Source organism: Haliotis cracherodii, unplaced genomic scaffold, assembly GCF_022045235.1.
Source record: "Haliotis cracherodii isolate W230 unplaced genomic scaffold, xgHalCrac1.p SCAF_2, whole genome shotgun sequence".
In the NCBI taxonomy this organism is placed as follows: domain Eukaryota; kingdom Metazoa; phylum Mollusca; class Gastropoda; order Lepetellida; family Haliotidae; genus Haliotis; species Haliotis cracherodii.
In genome coordinates, this window is record NW_027266275.1 from 26,890,543 (window position 1) to 26,906,874 (window position 16,332).

General features: G+C 40.6%; 1 protein-coding gene across 7 annotated transcripts in view; it reads right to left on the reverse strand.

The window, feature by feature from the left end:
* Positions 1-16,332, reverse strand: part of LOC139467906 (protein FAM13A-like) — a 95,498-nt gene that overhangs the window by 67,424 nt on the left and 11,742 nt on the right. The window contains exon 1 of one of the 7 annotated variants that reach the window (XM_071249453.1): positions 11,434-11,634. The exons of 4 other annotated variants lie outside the window; for them this stretch is intronic. The gene's annotated coding sequence lies outside the window, so the exon portion shown is untranslated. Of the gene's footprint in view, positions 1-10,544; positions 10,564-11,361; positions 11,635-16,332 lie in introns of those variants that run through there. 2 more of the 7 variants (XM_071249452.1, XM_071249456.1) reach the window with 2 other exon arrangements.

The window sequence follows — 16,332 nt, forward strand, 5'->3', positions numbered from 1 at the left end:
CCGTTTAACTCTTTCAACACCTGAGCCAACCAGAAGATTACTGCTGTGACACCAAGTTCCCAGAGAATCTTGTGTGATAGATGAAGCCAACATTTTTCAAAGAAATTATCTGCTTGTAAAACATCTTTGCTACTACATGTTTGGCCATACACTATTTGAAAGGTGTAATTAATACGATTGTTTATAAATATGAAAGTTATGTGTATTACATTATTTAAATCATTCATTAGCAACTTAATAAAGTTAGTTTTAAATAAAAAATAATGTAAGTAGGTTAATAAAAATATAAACTATTTTGACGTGACTTAGATGGTCTACCCTGCGGTGTCTGGTGACTTGATCGTGGCCTCTTGGCCGGTGTACGGGCCAAGTGTTAAACGAGTTAAACTGGTCACCACTCCGCTTTGCGTTGACAAGCTTTGATGGTATTAGGGAAGGATCCCAGCGAGAAATATCAGAGTGACTTCCCTTTGCTTTACGCTCAACGAGGAAATGAAATCTTTTTTTGTTTGAACTTTTTGACGAAAAGATCAGCGGTCAGAGCTCCAGATAAGCTTTTGGTGTTGTGGGTATTTTAACCATGCATTTTAAAATCATTGGGTATCAGTAATTCTATCTGGGTATTCAAATTTCTGTTACCAACTAGTTTTTACACATGCAGGTATTTAATTAAATATTTAAAAACACTATTCATCTAGTCCCTGCAAACTGTCATGTGGGTTTGAGAGCTTTATAGGACTCAAAAATACCACAATACTTCCACAAGAAAGTGTGATGGCAAATGATCATGATGTAACTGTCATCGTGGAATTTGGCAAGGTTGACGGAATGCCCGTTTATAATTTCAAAATAAGATGCTGATTAGCTAATCGAACACACAGGGTTACTTCACAATATTTTGATGATACGCACAAGTTTGTTTTTTCGTAGCGTATCTGTAATGTTCGTTGCGTATCTGATATGCTTGGATTTTATTTTACTGCATATTTCTGCATTTCTGATGCATATTTTACGCAGATACGCAGCTTATCTGGATCTCTGGGCAGTAATTAAAAAAGGGTAATTTTCGTTTATATTTTCGTTTTAACATTTGGACTTTGAAAGAGCAGCACATTCGTAAACCAAGAAATAAAAAAAATGTCGCCTTACACTGTAACATTAGTCACTAATCCAAAGCCTGAGTCTAGTAAATTTCTGTTTGTCTAGTAAGCCTAGCTTATAAATTCCATATAACAGTGTAAATAATGATAAGAGCTAAATTCAGCTGGAAGACTCCAAGCAACAAGTACAATTTATACATAAAAAATAGCCTCAAAAGATCTTTCTTAAACCAAAAATACATTTTGCTACCAGTCTGTCTGTTGTTTAACGCCGCCACGCTGGGTAATATTTAAGCTATATGGTAGCAGCCTGTAAATAATTGAGACTGGGCCAATCCAGTGATTGATATTGTGAGCAACAACTCACTCAATCAGGGCTGATGCAATCAACTAAGTCAGCGAGCCTGACCACCTGATCTATCACAGCCCTCTAAGTTCGTTTTTTTACCAGAAAGCCTAGTGTCTCCTAACATGAATATTTTAGGAGCCAAATGTAAGTTTTAGGGGCCAACCTTTATATTCCAATGAGTGAGTCTGACTCTGTTAGAGTTTGAGATAGGACATATGTTCGCAGGGATTTCATTGTGAGAAGTTTAGAGTTGGGCATTCAATTGTACATTGAATAATAATGTCAATATTTCCCATTTGTACATTAATAATGATTTAAGTTGGTGGAAATGCAATTTTCAACAGGATACAAAATACCCAGAACATTTAACATGCAATATTACATGTGTCAACATTATTCATATCCGAAATAATTATTGTCGCCAGTTAAGTGTGTAGTTTTAGGAAACCAAGTGGCAAACAATAGATACATTTTGGTCGCTATTTAGAGGGCTGCATTAAATTATTCCTCTTACAACAAGCACAGATTGATGGCGACCAATTCTAGCCCAGAATACCCACGGGGTGCCTGTGAATAGGGTTGACAGGAAATTGGCTGACCATCAGAGGAAACTGTTGTCTTGTATTGAAAGACAGCTTGCATGTATGACAACACCAACCATTATTTCAGATCTACGTGCCATGATACAAAACTGGATCAGTGATCCTAATCCTGAACACAACCATTAATATTGTCAGTGTGAATGAGTGAATGATGTTCTGTGCTGCAATCAGCATGATCAGGAATATTCTAGCATTTTATCATGTTGGTTTTGTTTGTTTGTTGTTAAAGCCGCACTCAGGAATATTCCAGCTATGTCTTTAAATAGTCAAGTCTGGACCAGACAATCCAATGATTGACATCATGAGCATCGATCTACACATTTGTGATACAATGACATGCATCAACCAAGTAAGCGAGTCTGACCACCCGATCTTGTTAGTCACCTCTTTTGACAAGCAAAGTTGCCTCTTACAACCAGCATTATCAGAGTTGCTGAAGACCAATTCTAACCCAGCTCTTCACAGGTCTTATGTTTGTAGGTACCCTAATACAGTACTTGAAAATAGATAAAATAAATCATACTGGCAATCCTGTACTGTGAAAGGTAACCACATCTCAGGATGGCTACACAAGCAATGACTGACTGTCTGAGAGTGAGTGAGTGAGTGAGTTGGTTTAACGCCGCTTTCAACAGTATTCCAGTTATATCACGGCGTGTCAGCTTGATGTTGGAGGAAAGCCCGAAGTGATGCAAGTCTCAGATGTTTACCACTTCGGTGAAACTCACGAGCACGGGTATGGTGCTGACAAACCTAGAAACCTAATCGGGGCGAACCAGGATTCGAACCCACAATCATAGGTTTCTGGCGTGTTCAAGGGATGCAACTCTGCACAGCAAATCGCAGCGCCTTAGATGACTGGGCCACCAATGCCCCCTGACTGTCTGAGAGGAGTCAAGCCTTTTAACTAAAAGTTCACATCAAGACTGAGGCTCAGGTTTAAAAAATATATCTAGTTTGTGACTTAACATGCTAAGAGGGAAGGAACACTGTTAGATCTGACAGTTGCAATCATGACACTGCCCACTGAGACAGCATTTCCACTACAAGTTAAGGCAGCAGTAGTTTGCTGTAAGCAATAATCAATTTGTGTTGACAAGAATGTTACACTGTGGAACCAAACCTGCCTTGATTTATGAATGGTGTTAACACTTTCTTCATTATATTTTAGCTACATCATTGTAACATATTGGTGATCAGCTGACACTTAAATTGATGGGTAATAGTACGAGCACCAACACCTCAAACTGTTGAAGCACTGTGAATAACCAAGGCTTTAGATCACATCATTTTCAGTTACATTATCTTTTTCAAGTGAGTGAATCAATGTTGGTTGATGTTACAATAGATAGATTGTAAAATGAAAATGAAAATTAGGCAAACAGTACATGTCCTAATGCAAATTGTCTCCTGCAAAATCACAAAATAACTCACAAACTTCCTTGGTGGCTACCCCTCCAAGTACTCTTCATAAACAGCAGTCATTATCATCATGATGGATTGAAAAGCCTTGGGTTCAGAATCCCTTGTAGTGTCATGTGAAGCTAAACCAATAATTTCAAAATATGAACCATGGTTCTTCAGAAGGGCTCCTTCACAACATTTGAGCAATCTTGTGACGTTGGATGACTTAAAAGTGTTGTTGAACTTTCATAGGCATGCATCCATTTATTGTCCAACTGTGGTAAAGTCAACAGGAGAGATTGGTCATAAGTAGCCTTGAGAATGTAGGTAGGATATAAGTTATAGTTTAGAAAGTAATCTTGAGATGTTCCTGACTCCCAACATACCTGAAGTGGGCATAAATCAGAAATAAGACATGCTCTCACCCGACAGGTCCGACATTGTAGCTACTTGTGGTTTATCTCCTTATGGTCGAGGAGATCAGAGCCTCCACTGGTGCAGTCGTACAGAGACACACTACGACACTGTCTGGTGGGTGGAGGAGACCGGAGCCTCCACAGCAGTGCATGGTGCAGTCATACAGAGACACACTACAACACTGTCTGGAGGGTGGAGTAGACCGGAGCCTCCACAGCAGTGCATGGTGCAGTCATACAGCAACACACTACAACACTGTCTGGTGGGTGGAGGAGACCGGAGCCTCCACAGCAGTGCATGGTGCAGTCATACAGAGACACACTACAACACTGTCTGGAGGGTGGAGTAGACCGGAGCCTCCACAGCAGTGCATGGTGCAGTCGTACAGAGACACACTACAACACTGTCTGGAGGGTGGAGTAGACCGGAGCCTCCACAGCAGTGCATGGTGCAGTCATACAGCAACACACTACAACACTGTCTGGTGGGTGGAGGAGACCGGAGCCTCCACAGCAGTGCATGGTGCAGTCATACAGCAACACACTACAACACTGTCTGGAGGGTGGAGTAGACCGGAGCCTCCACAGCAGTGTATGGTGCAGTCATACAGAGACACACTACAACACTGTCTGGAGGGTGGAGTAGACCGGAGCCTCCACAGCAGTGCATGGTGCAGTCATACAGCAACACACTACAACACTGTCTGGTGGGTGGAGGAGACCGGAGCCTCCACAGCAGTGCATGGTGCAGTCATACAGATACGCACTACAACACTGTCTGGTGGGTGGAGGAGACTGGAGCCTCCACAGCAGTGCATGGTGCAGTCATACAGCAACACACTACAACACTGTCTGGAGGGTGGAGTAGACCGGAGCCTCCACAGCAGTGTATGGTGCAGTCATACAGAGACACACTACAACACTGTCTGGAGGGTGGAGTAGACCGGAGCCTCCACAGCAGTGCATGGTGCAGTCATACAGCAACACACTACAACACTGTCTGGAGGGTGGAGTAGACCGGAGCCTCCACAGCAGTGTATGGTGCAGTCATACAGAGACACACTACAACACTGTCTGGAGGGTGGAGTAGACCGGAGCCTCCACAGCAGTGCATGGTGCAGTCGTACAGAGACACACTACAACACTGTCTGGTGGGTGGAGGAGACCGGAGCCTCCACAGCAGTGCATGGTGCAGTCGTACAGAGACACACTACAACACTGTCTGGTGGGTGGAGGAGACTGGGGCCTCCACAGCAGTGCATGGTGCAGTCATACAGATACACACTACAACACTGTCTGGTGGTTGGAGGAGACCGGAGCCTCCACAGCAGTGCATGGTGCAGTCATATAGCAACACACTACAACACTGTCTGGAGGGTGGAGTAGACCGGAGCCTCCACAGCAGTGCATGGTGCAGTTAAACACCATAACACTGCTTATGCCAATGGTACTTACATGGGATTCAAACCTAGATCTTAAGCTTGATGAACCAAATCCATAACTACAAGTGAGTGAGTGAGTGAGTGAGTATGATTTTACGCCGCTTTTAGCAATATTCCAGCAATATCACGGCGGGGGACACCTGAAATGGGCTTCACACATTGTACCCATGTGGGGAATCGTACCCGGGTCTTCGGCGTGACGAGCAAACGCTTTAACCACTAGGCTACCCGACTGCCCCCATAACTACAAGACTACCCAAATGGTCCCTTTCTAGACAGGGCTGAGGTAGCGGACTGGTTTAAGCATTCGCTTGTCACGCCGAAGACCCGGGTTCAAATCCCCACATTGGTTCAATATGTAAAGCCCATTTCTGGTGTCCACTGCCATCATGATTGCTGGAATATTGCTAAAAGCGGCGTAAAACCATACTCACTCACCCACCTTTCTGGTCAAGAAGACCAAGTGGCCTGTAAATATAATTTCATTCAGACATAATCCACATGAGAACAATACAGAGGTACATAAAAAAACAAAATTTATCATAAGACACAACATAACATTTGACAAAAAATAACATGTATTTTATTATGACGTTCACTCCTATGAATCTTCTCCCAAATCAACATGAACAATGATATGTTTCCTTCAGAACATGGACGAGGACAAGGATCTCACTGCTTTCATAATTAGCTTTTGATGAAAGTGGTGAAAGATGACAATACCTGTCTGATCAGTGAACATGAACTATCAGTGGCTTGACAATAAACAAGGATCATCATCAACATAACACTACACAGTACAGGTGTAGAACATGTAGAAAGCAGTGTTTGAATTTTTTTTAAACCCAACAAGACAGTCAGTCAGGTGACCCACAAGTGTCGCCTGCCCATCTTCAAAGTTACCTGCCCGCATTAAGAATATTGAAATATCGTGAGACAAATTAAATTGCGAATTGATTCAGTTGAAATAACTTGACATGACATGACTTTTCAAAACATTTCTGATACAACATGAAATAATACTCCCATCTCTGATGTTCGGTAGGAGCGAGTTGGGTTTAACCCCGCATTTAACAGTATTCCAGCTATATCACGGCGTGTCAGCTTAGTGTGGGAGGAAAGCCCAAAGTGATGCAGGTCTCAGACGTTTACCACTTCGGTGAAACCCAAGAGCACGGGTATGGTACTGACAAACCTAGAAACATAATCGGGGTGAACCTGGATTCGACAATCATAGGTTTCTGGCATGCTGAAGGGAAGCAACTCTGCACAGGGAATTGCGGCGCCTTCGACGGCTGGCCACCCGTGCCCCCTGATGTTCAGTAGGAACACAAAACACTTCCAATACATGAATTATGCACACATACTATTGGAATGATTCTAATCCTCCCCTATCACATTTCTTCTTAATCATTATCACAGAACCATACAACCCTGAAATATAAAAATATAAGACCACAGTTATCAAGGTATAAAGAGCTGAACTGGTAGGTATCTTACAAAAAGTGCATGGTTTGAGAGAGGTTTTTGTGGAGATTTCACCTGCCATTCCATCACTGACACTTGTCCTGCCAAAGTAAACATGCCTTAAAGTATGCCTTATTATTTGAATAATATGCTGCAAGTGAGAGCTTTTCAACACTATTTCACACAATGTTGGTTGGTTTGTTGTTTAATGCCACACTCAGCAATATTCCAGCTATATGACGGAGGTCTGTAAATAATCGAGTCGGGACCAGACAATCCAGTGATTGACATCATGAGCATTAATCCATGCAATTGGGATAAAATGACAGCGAGCCTGACCATGTGATCCCGTTAGTCGCCTCGTATTTCCTGGCTGCCGTTGAACAAACAACTTTGGCCCTAAGACTGTCGTAAGTCTATGTTAATGCTTTGGAATTACAATTACCTTAGCGCTAATATCGCTTTGTACAACGATGCCCAGTTCTTCCCGGGATCTTCATGGGTTTTCACATAATGTAGTTATAAGGTTATGAGGCTATCATACTGTAATCATTTTTGACATTTGTTAATGTTAAATATATCTGGATATACATATGTTACTATATTAAACATGTTAGAAGATCCGCCATTTAGGCTACTTACAAGCAATCAAACAAGAATATCTAACACAATTGGCTGTGTTAAACTGACATTTTCTAAAAATGCTGGGTGTCGCATGTCATTTTCCTTTCACTCTGAATTATTAAGCATTTGCTAATTGTTATCAATTTATTTCCAATATGTAACCATTCATGAATTGGCTTAGACAAACATCTATTTTCTAAAATGAAAATATTTTAACGAGAAAAAAACAGTTGTTAAATTATTTGAATAAATCATAAATAAAAAGGAGCCCACAGACTTTATTCATTTTTGGAGATTTGCCAGCTGTAATAGACTTGCATGGGCTCTATTGGATACCGATATACAGTGGAATCTGACCAAATCAGACTCTGACAAATTTCGGATTTCGGTGAAAAACCGACTTTTACTCTGGTCCCCTTAGTTCCTTAATATATTATCATTACTGAAACTTACACACAACTTTCTAATTTACACTTCACACTTTGGACTAAAACTACGTTCCCAACTACCAATTTACTATTGAAAAAAAGCTGTCTAAATTGGACTGGACCAGAGGTTCTCTCTCTATGAAGTAAGCTCAGTTATTGTCAGCTAAAACAACAATGATAATCCTGCATGTAATCCTCCACGCGGGAGGCATCAATTATCAACATGATCAACGTCCTCTCTTGTTAATGAGAAACTCCGCCAATTTAGATTAACCCAGTGTCATGAGTGTGTCTATAAATAACAATAAACACAAATTGCCACCGTCATTGCCACCGTCATTGCCACGGAGAATGATCCCTCGATGGTGAACCACATACTCACCTCAAAAATTGGACTGAGGACACAATTTTGAAAAACAATCTTCAGAAACAAAAGCAGTTCATTCTCAATTACTTTTTCAAGTATGTTTTATTGTGTATTTAATGCAAGTCAGTTATTCAAGTACAACATACAATATATTTGATGCTAATAAAGATGAATGATTGGGGTTTTTTCGTCTTCAGTCCAACTTTTTACACTCTGCGTATTCCAGACCTCACCATAAACTGGACTTTTTGACCAGTCCCAACCAAGTGAGAATTGGACAGATGCCACTATATCCTTCATCCACAGTAAAAGTCATGAATCTTACAACTAAATGCTCATCTTCCAGAGGAAGTCCAGTTCCCGCCCTTGCCGAACTAGGCTGGAGTTCCTGGGCCGGCTCAATCGCAGCGCCACCAGTGGTTATTACGGGTTATGTCCCTTCTAAGCCTCTCCTATGGACCAATCCATTTGCATTTGCATCAAACAAAATGTTGGCGCCCAGTCAAGACGATCTGATCGATCATCAATATCTATATTGTGATAAAACGGGTCTTACATTGCAAAGTACATCAAATCACATGAGTACCTTGATCAAAAACATGAAAAGGTTTGGAAAATATCTGTTGACAACAAGTTGGCGGTGCACGTGCTTTGCAAATCCTGCAATCGCCCGAAATCTGCATGACACTTTATGAACCGGATTTCATTTTGTTGCGCGATTTTAAACTGTTAGTTTCTACCGCTGAATGGGCTTCACACAATGTAACAATGTCAGGAATCAAACCCGGGTCTACAGCATGACGAGCAAACACCTTAACCACTAGGCTACCCCACTGCTAAAGAAATACATAAAGTCACTCTATGACATCTTTTGCTTCAACTTCTACTTGAACACTGTATTGCATGTGAGACACTGTACACTGCATATGATATACTATATACTGCAGGTAATAGAAGCCTGATAGGAGTTGTCAGACATGGGTCCAGAGAATGTATGGGCAACCAACCACGCTTTTTGGACACAACACAGCCATAAAGTCACAAATCCTTACCACCAATTCCCCATTTCTGACCCCGAGACCTTGAAAAATCATTAACAGACCTATTCATAAAATATGTTGCACTGGTTTATTCTTTTGCTATTTTGCTAAAAATAGCGCCATAAGAACTTGTACCTTCAAGAATTATGAAGAAATATTGACGGCCTTGTTTTAAGTCAGATTGGAATTCCGTGTGCACTTAAATACATGTAACTACAGACTAAATAGCTGGGATACATACAAAGTTTCAGCTGTGTAGAGTCAGAGAGATGTCGAAAATGTGGTAACACTAGAAAACTAGGGGGAAAGGAAGGTCAAAGGTTGCAACTTGATCAAAAGTCGAAATATACCAAGATATATATACCAAAATCACATACAAATAATTGCTGCATAAAAACATTTCATAATGATACATGCAGAAATGTTTGAGTAATGGGCAGAAATTACATTAAAAATTCAATATGGCCACCAAGACAGCCATGTTTAAAGTAAGGATTTCTTTGGACACTTTGGACAGCTGTGATCATTCATACAAACATTCATCTCCATAGACCTTATAGTGACAGAGATGTAAAAAATGTAAACGTTAATGATGGCCTGACAAAAGACAATACACCACTCCATCAGCTCACTTAACCTCCAGTCATAATGCCAGAGTTGTGTTCAGAAAATAAACATTGTTGACACTTAAAGTGTCCGCATACAGCATGTACAGTACGAGTGGATCAATTTCACATTTTCACAGTCACCATAATATTGTAAATAATACTTTCAGTTGGTTGGTTGGTTGGTTGGTTTGTTGTTTAACGCCGCACTCAGCAATATTCCAGCTATATGACGGCGGTCTGTAAATAATCAAGTCTGGACCAGACAATCCAGTGATTAATGTCATGAGCATCGATCCATGCAATTGGGATCGATGACATGCATCAACCAAGTCAGCGAGCCTGACCACCCGATACCCTTAGTCGCCTTTTACGACAAGCATAGTCACCATAATACTTTCAGTGCATCATCACAGTCATCTATGGGATGAGAAGATTTTAAAAGTGCATCAGTGGTAATTTAGGCAGTGAATAATCAGGGAGCTGTAAAATTCTGCATTTTAATCACCAACACCACCATCCCATTCCAATTAAGGCTACAGAGGCTTAATACATCAAATACAACAAGGGATGTCCTACCTAATGCAAATATAATGAGAACAGGATGACACCACATTTTTAATTGTCATTGTCTAGTCACAAGATATATTACATCACACTCATTAATTTTCAAACTGAATATGAAAGTACTCTCACTGACCATAAACACCAGCTGTGCATCGTACGATTCTCCCTGAACATGAAAATAGCACAGGCATGTCTGGAAAACAGCGACATGGAATAAGTTGCCAAGCTTGCTAGACATCAATTAAACAATCTCATCCATGCAGGGATGTGCAGCCATCTGGCCTTCTTCAAAAACAACATCCTTTGGAGAAAAGGGTGGTTTTCTTCTACCATCCATTAAGTCATGGCCTTGTGACCAGTTGAACAACTTTACAAGTATAAGGAGCACACGTGAGCGTGGCATTCTCTCCTCCCACGCTAAATTAAACACTACCTACACTCTCAGACTCCAACTCTTAACTTCCAGAATGGCTAACACTACAGATACACCCTGGTAACAAGGAAGATTTTGCCAAATTTCAGGCAAAAACTACTTTTATCTATTCTGATGAAGTTTTTGAAACATTAGCAGAAGAAAAATATAACCTGATAAATAAAAACAGGTATTATTAGATAATTTAGAAAAAAACCATCAAACTTATAAAAACAAATATTCTTAAAAGAATTTTTGATATTAACCTTTTAATCAGACACTGAACTCACAATTAAATTGCTCTTTTTATTAAATGTATATTCAGTGAAAATAAAACTTCTTCATCATAAATGATATATTTTTATAATTCATGTTTGAATCTTGAAAAACTTAGAACAATTTTTATCTGATTACCATTTAACAATCTCTGTCTCGACAAGATAATTTTATAAAAAAATTTCAATCAAAAAAACAAGATGACTTGAACTAATAATTCCACACACGACCACCACGGAACAAACGTAATGTAAAAGCCTACCTTGAAATGCTGCCTCAGTGTACAGCATGTACAGGAATACAAACAAACAGCATCAGTAACAACACTACCAACCTCCGTGTGGCGGGGAGGCTACCTCCTGATGGCAGGTATTTACACCACTGAGGGATCTCAATACTCCTGCATTGTTCCGAGAGTTTCAAATGTCCATCTGGCAAGGGGAAGTGTTAGAAAGTCCGTGGGAGTCGCCCTAAAGCAGGAGTATGTGTAGTGCAAGTAGTCTCCCCGTGAGGCGATGTTCTCCTCCAGGGAGGATTGTCCCAGGTAATGGCCAGAGTACTGCGCCACTACAGTGAAAGCTGCATATGTCTACACAGTGCCCATTATCATAATGCAACAGTTCCTGATATTTCCCAGATTTTTCAAAGTTGCTAGGAGAGTATTCTCTACACAACCATCAATGGATAGATGCACAATAATTTAATTAGGAAATGTTATGCATTATTTCAGACACAACCATAATTCACGCAGTACATTTTGGGTATTTCCTTTTTTCCTTTTAAAACATTTTCCAGATTATTTTCCAACTAGAAATACAAAACACATTTGCCTGATTTTCAGATATTCTGAGAAATTTTTAGCAGTGCTTGTCAGCAGGTATGAGCAGCCTAGCAGTACATACAAGATTGCCCGTTGATCTGCTTACCGCTACTGGGTTGTCAGGAAATCGGTTTCAGTCAGCGTGTTTCTCAACATACCTACCGTCTTCCACCTTGTTAGATACAATATATGATGTAGGAGACAAGCCAGTGGAACACTTCACACAATGTCCATTAACATAACATTATCATGAAATATATGAACGTGATGTAAAAACTGTCACTCTAAACACATTACCTTCAGAGTGGTGCAAGATTATTTTGTCACATTCTTGAAACATCTTTCACTTAAACTACCATTGGCTTGTCAAAAGTCAAATATTGATTCAGTTTTACAAAACACACAAGCGTCAGGAAGAGAATGGCATTTTAATCTGTATCACAGCAGCATGGGATGTAATTAAGCCTGGAACATGCACTGCAGCAACACAGCGTTAAATTGATCCCAACTCTCTGGCTACATGACACATGGTGAGATAGGTCACAGTGAGTGAGTGAGTGAGTGAGTGAGTGAGTGAGTGAGTGTGAGTGAGTGAGTGAGTGAGTGAGTGAGTGAGTGAGTGAGTGAGTGAGTGAGAGAGAGAGAGAGAGAGAGAGAGAGTGAGTGAGTGAGTGAGTGATCATTGCAACCAGCAGTTAGATGGTGGCCTGAAATACTAGTCCTCACCAGGCAAATGAGAACTGAAGCACATCTGGGAACCATGCCAGAGGCTGACCAACGATTCAACATAGTTGCCTCTTACAAACAGCAATTATGTGTTACCAGCTTAGAAACTTGTTTTCTTAATGACTAGGCCAGAGGACCCTGACACCTTATCAGTCCAGACTAAGGACCAGAAGAAATGTTTCACTAGTCTTCAGAATATGTACTGCTTGAACAAGACAAAAAGTATCACTAAATTCACATTTTCTGTCAGTTTCATTCAGTTCCAATTTGAAGCAAAATGAAAGAATTGAGAACTGATACTTGTCATTGAGGTGAGCTGAAATGGGGTTTGACGTAGCATTCAAGATTATCGCACTCCTTGTTTTAGCCCCTTAATCATGAATGCCAGGCAGAAGAACAAGTACCAATTTAAAAATCTCTTGGTATGATGCGGATGGGGATTGAACCCTCGACCTTCTGCTCTCCAGGCAGACACTCTACCACTAGACCACCAAGGCAGTCACTAGTCCATGTGGTCAATGAGGACTATGATCATTGGATCTTTAATTGTACTCAGCACAATTTAGCAGTCCCGGACTAGCAGACTAGCACAGATTATGAAGGCTGTGTTGTAGACCTATTCCAACTCTGTTCCTCACTGGGAAACCATATCAATTCTATCCAGTCATTCGAAATTGTGACTACCAAATCACCATTTCTAACAAGCAGTAGGAACCAAGAATTTACTCTCTTCTGAAATTCCTTCACACAATCTATATGCTACCATGTTAGCCCGAGGCAAGCGAAATTAAGAAGTGCTTGTACAATGTTATCAGTGTTGTCCATCTGCAAACTTCATCACATTACTACTAATGTTATTCTTTCTTTCAAATATTTGAATCTTTTTTTATTAAGAATTTACACAGGTCCATAGCTATGCATTCCATCACAAATACAACACTTCTTACTTCCAGGCATACATATCACATTTAATCATTTCAGTGTCTAAACATCATAAGGTCTTGTGAAACACCTAAGGGCTAGTTTGGTCAACTGAAATAACTGATAGCTGATGGACAGTCATTAATTGGCCAGCGCAAATCCTTCACTCACACACGTGTATGTTATCGTTTGTTTATTGAAATGCTAATTAATACACATATTTAGCAGGCAACAGTTAAACAAACAGTACAAAGGACAATATTTAAGTTATTCATATTAAATGGCCATTTGAGAAAAAGCCTAAGAATACCTGGCTGATTAAAGGATCTATCATACTAGTGAAAAAAATACTCAGCTGTTTTTCCAATCTTACTGGTCTCTTTAGCAAGTTTTTCACAAAAAATTTGTTCTTTCCAAAAAACATCTCATAAACTGAATCACTGCACAGAAAACACAAAATATTAATGCAGGGTCTACCAAGCTGTCGTCAAAAGAACCCCGAAAGCAAACCTCAAAGAGTATGCGTGTTAACACACTATATATATATATCCAACATATATTTCCATCAATATTTGCATTTGTTGTTTTCTTCATGGCTGATAACTATGGTCATCAATATTTCATCACAGTGTCATCAACATTCCATTCTTACAACCGCCATGTTTACAGAAACATACTATGCAGCGAAAATCAGCATACCCGAAACAATATCCACAGTCATTCTAGTATGACCTCCAAACAAGCTTAACTGCTGGCAACATCACTTATCCTACAACTAAGACTTGTAGCACAACCATCTGTCAAGGCGCAGACAGCTCCGTCTTCCAACAGCCATCCTCTCAGGGAGAGCCTGAAGCCTTATACCAAACATCCAACATGGCAAAAGGTTATCTCAATACAAACAACTGGCAAAGCCAGGCTAAGCATAGGTAAGTGCTGACATGTACTAAGAATTAGAAATGGGAGCAATGTGTGTGTATGTCTTCTTGTGGTGAGCAGTAGTCGGACTTGGCCGTAACTGACCAATGTCCACAGTACACGCCAGGAGTGAGTGAGTCGGTCAGTATTTCTGCTACAGTGACCTGCAAACAATCAAATCTGAACCGAACAAACCTGCGTCTGAAAGCATCTTTTGTTTATTTGTAGCTTAATGCTGCAGTGCAATATTACTGCTACATAATGACGGCCTGTAAAAAAATCAAATCTGGACCAGACAAACCAGTGATTGATACTGTCAGCAACGACCCTTTCATTCTTACTTGTCTAACACTATCTGTTGAATGCTCGCAGCCTTCGTTCTCATATATGTCATCACTGCTACCACTTCAAATGGTGCTCAACTAGACTTAAAATCCTTCGATCAAAACTTGGTGTGCATTGAAACCCTGCCAACTCCCATGTCAACATCTAACCAAGAAAAGACAGCAAAATGGCGCAGCTTCCTCAGGCTTACATTTCAGCTTCATCACTTTCTAAACCTTACAAAAAAAACTACCAGATTTCTCCAGATTTTAAACACTTACAAATTTGACATATTTTGCAGGGACATGATTCAACCCCCACAAGCTTCCCTTACAAGCATCCAAACAACACTACCAAAGCCAGCATTTCCTGGGCCCACAAGGCAGCAGTAACAAAAGAAACTGCAGGGCTGGTAGGCTGGTGGGCTGGTGTTCAGGTCTATCATAGAAATGTAGGGACGGCTCTCTTCAGGAATGGTCCATCTGTATGATAAAGTAGTGGTGAGTGCCTTAGTATTGTCTGATATTCTGTAGCCAGAAGGAACAACTGAAAGAAAGTTAACTAGCCACAACCAACAGCCATTCATGAGACCATGATTCTGGTAACCCGCTGGGTATTTCAGGGCAGAATAGGTCCTCACTACCCTAGGCGTATCTCCCTGTGGGGATTCTGGGGCAGAACAGGTCCCTTGTACCCCATGCTTTCTAGTATGGGGATTCTGGGGCAGAATATGTCCCTATAGTTCGCTCACAGTCCCTGAACCAATTGTTTTCCCCCTTCTGCCCAGCCCTTACTGCAATGATATAGCCCTTAATGAATCAAGTCTAGATTTTCCTCACTAGTCAGGGTTCAGGTTCTGAATCTCCTATCTCACTGAGGTCCTATTCAGTTTAAATGGATTTAATTGTTTCTATCAAGATTATATATTTTCAGAGACTTATCCTTGGGGTAAGGTCCCTAGTACCCCCATGCTTATCTCCTGTGGAGATTCTGGAACAGAAAAGGTCCATTGTAACTTCTCTCAGAGCTGAATGACAAATGGTGACTGCAGGGAACGTACGACCTTACTCACTGTGTGTCATCATTCTCCAGTTCATGAGAATTGTTGCTCATGCTGTCAACCACTGGTTCATCAGGCCCAGACAAGGATAATTTACAGATGAGACTTGATCATTTACAGACTGGCGTGATACAAGTGGGCTGGACAATCAAACCCGGGTCTTTGACACATAAAGCTAGCACATTTATCACGGGACTACAACACTACCCTGTGAAAATTATGAAACCACAAGGAGTAGATCCAGTTATCCGAAATAACTTCCTGCCCATCTGACCGTAGCTGGTAACCTTTCTGTCGGGATGCATGAAATTTTCGTCTACCTGCCCGACTGTCTGGCAGATAATTTTGAGCCAAATTATGTACACAATTTTATAACTCCTCGTAGATTCTCAAGTAATTGTTAGCATTATTTCAACTGAATCAAGACGTGACTTGTTTGTTATATTTACCAATTTTTTCAATAT